The following is a 2,874-nucleotide window of genomic DNA, read 5'->3' as shown; positions in this document are numbered from 1 at the left end:
TTGTACTTATGCAATGGTATTTCTAATTCTGTTAATGCTTTAACCTATACAGGAGAAGATATGGCATTGTGGCATCATAGGCTCGGGCACATGAGTGGGAATGGAATGCAAATTCTTCACTCAAGAAATTTGTTGCCAGGTTTCAAGCATGTTGATTTAAAATTCTGTGAGAATTGTGTCTATGGAAAACAGAAGAGAGTCAGATTCCTTAGAGTTGGGAAAGAAAAGAAGAGTGAAAAATTAGAGCTTGTGCATACAGATGTATGGGGACCTACTCAGGTATCAGCTCTTGGTGGCTCTCATTATTATGTTACTTTTATTGATGATGCAACCAAAAAAACCTGGATTTATTGTATTCGAAATAAATCTGATGTATTTGATACTTTCAAGAAATGGAAAGCTTTGGTTGAAAATGAGACAGGGAAAAGGTTGAAGTGTCTTAGATCAGAAAATGGAGGTGAATATTGCAGTAAACATTTTGATAGGTACTGTTCAGAGAATGGAATTCGCAGAGAAGACAGGTCCAGGAACACCACAAGAAAATGGTGTGTCAGAAAGGATGAATAGGACAATCATGGAGCGTGTAAGGTGCATGAGATTGCATGCAGGATTGCCTTTACAATTTTGGGTAGATGCTGTAGACACTATTGTTTATCTAATAAATAGAGGGCCTTCAAGTTCCTTGGATGGTGGTATTCTAGAGGAGGCATGGACAGGTAAGAAGATAAACTACTCTTTTTTAAAGACTTTTGGCTATGAAGCCTTTGTCCACATTAACAAAGAAAATAGAACAAAGCTTGAGGCAAAATCAAAGAAATGTACCTTTATTAGATATGGTGTTAATGATTTTGGTTATTTCTTATATGATTATGAAAATCACAAAATCATTAGGAGCAAAGATGTAATATTCAATGAAAAGGTCTTATATAAGAATCAGTTGCAGGAAAAGAAACATGAAAAAGAAAACAGAGAATACACAGTGCTTGATGATATCATAGGAAAAGTGATGGTGCCTGAAAATCATAATGATCAACAGCCAAAACAACAACCATAATAGCAACAAGCACTTCAAACACCTGAAAGTGGTGTTAAAAGATCTACCATGATAAGTAGACCCCCTGAACGATACTCTCCTTCATTATATTATGTATTGTTGACTGATTCTGGTGAACCAGAATGTTATGAAGAAGCAGTGCAGGTAGAAACTAGGAAGAAGTGGGAGCAAGCCATGAAAGAAGAGATGGACTCCTTAGCACATAACCAGACTTGGGACTTAGTTAGGTTGCCTACAGGTAAAACAACATTGTAGAATAAATGGGTTTACAGTCTGAAGGAAGAAGATGGAGGAAAACAAAGGTACAAAGCTAGACTTGTGGTGAAGGGGTTTGCACAAAAGAAAGGTATTGATTTTGATGAAATATTTTCTCCTGTTGTTAAAATGACTTCAATCAGAACTATTCTAAGTCTAGTAGCAGCTGAAGATTTTCATCTTGAGCAGTTAGATGTAAAGACAACCTTTCTCCATGGGGATTTGGAGGAAGAGATATATATGCAACAACCATAAGGATATGAGGTAAAAGGGAAGGAGAAACTAGTGTGCAAGTTGAAGAAGAGCTTGTATGGCTTAAAACAGGCTCCAAGGTAGTGGTATCTAAAATTTGACAGGTTTATGTCTGAACAAGGTTATACTAAATGTCACTCTAATCATTGTGTTTATCTCAAAAGGAAAAATGATGGAAGCTATATTATATTGTTATTGTATGTAGATGACATGCTTGTTGTAGGTTCTAACATGCAAGAAATAAATGTGCTCAAAAGGAAATTGGCAAACTCATTTGCAATGAAGGATTTGGGTGCTGCAAAACAAATTCTTGGTATGAGAATAACTAGAGACAGGAAGAATCACAAATTAACATTGTCTCAAAGTGAGTACATAGAAAAGGTGTTGAAAAGGTTTAATATGCAAAATGCAAAACTAGTTAGTATACCTTTGGCTAGCCATTTCAAATTAAGTAAGGAGGCGTGTCCCAATACTCAAGAAGAAATGGCTCATATGTCTAAAGTTCCATATGCATCAACAGTTGGAAGCTTAATGTATGCAATGGTCTACACAAGGCCTGATATTTCACATGCAGTGGGAGTTGTAAGCAGGTACATGAACAATCCAGGAAAAGAACATTGGATGGTGGTGAAGTGGATTCTCAGGTATTTGAGAGGTACCACCAATCAAGCATTATGCTTTGGTGGTTCAAACATTACTCTACAGGGATATGTTGATGCAGATATGGCAGGTGATAGAGATAACAGGAGGAGCACAACATGGTATGTGTTTACTATAGATGGAACAACTGTTAGTTGGGTTTCAAAAATCCAAAGTGTTGTTTCACTTTCAACAACAGAAGCAGAGTATGTTGCTGCTACAGAGGCTAGAAAAGAAATTATTTGGTTACAAAGGTTTCTGGATGAATTGGGTAACAAGCAGGAGTTGGGTAGGTTATATAGTGACAGCCAGCGTGCCATACATCTTGGAAAGAACTCAGCATTTTATTCTAGCACTAAACACATACAGCTCAAGTACCATTTCATACGATTAGTGTTGGAAGATGGAGAATTGAAGCTAGAAAAGATATACACTAGCCAGAATCCTGCAGATATGTTAACAAAAGTTGTAACCAGGGAGAAACTAAGAATCTGCTCAATTTCAATTGGTCTTCAAGTATGATGAAGAAGATGAGAAATAGCCAAGTCCAAAGTGGAGTCAGTGTCTAGCAAATGAAGCAGCGGTGGAGTTGCTATAATCACTCTCTAAGTGGGAGATTGTTGGGTGTGGAGCCTGATTATCTTCTGTATTCAAAGGTTTCAGCGAGATGTATA

This window comes from Pinus tabuliformis, chromosome 8 (assembly GCF_031772625.1).
Source record: "Pinus tabuliformis cultivar Carrire ecotype Pingquan chromosome 8, CPIR1, whole genome shotgun sequence".
Lineage (NCBI taxonomy): Eukaryota > Viridiplantae > Streptophyta > Pinopsida > Pinales > Pinaceae > Pinus > Pinus tabuliformis.
Note: the sequence above shows the minus strand (reverse complement) of the source record.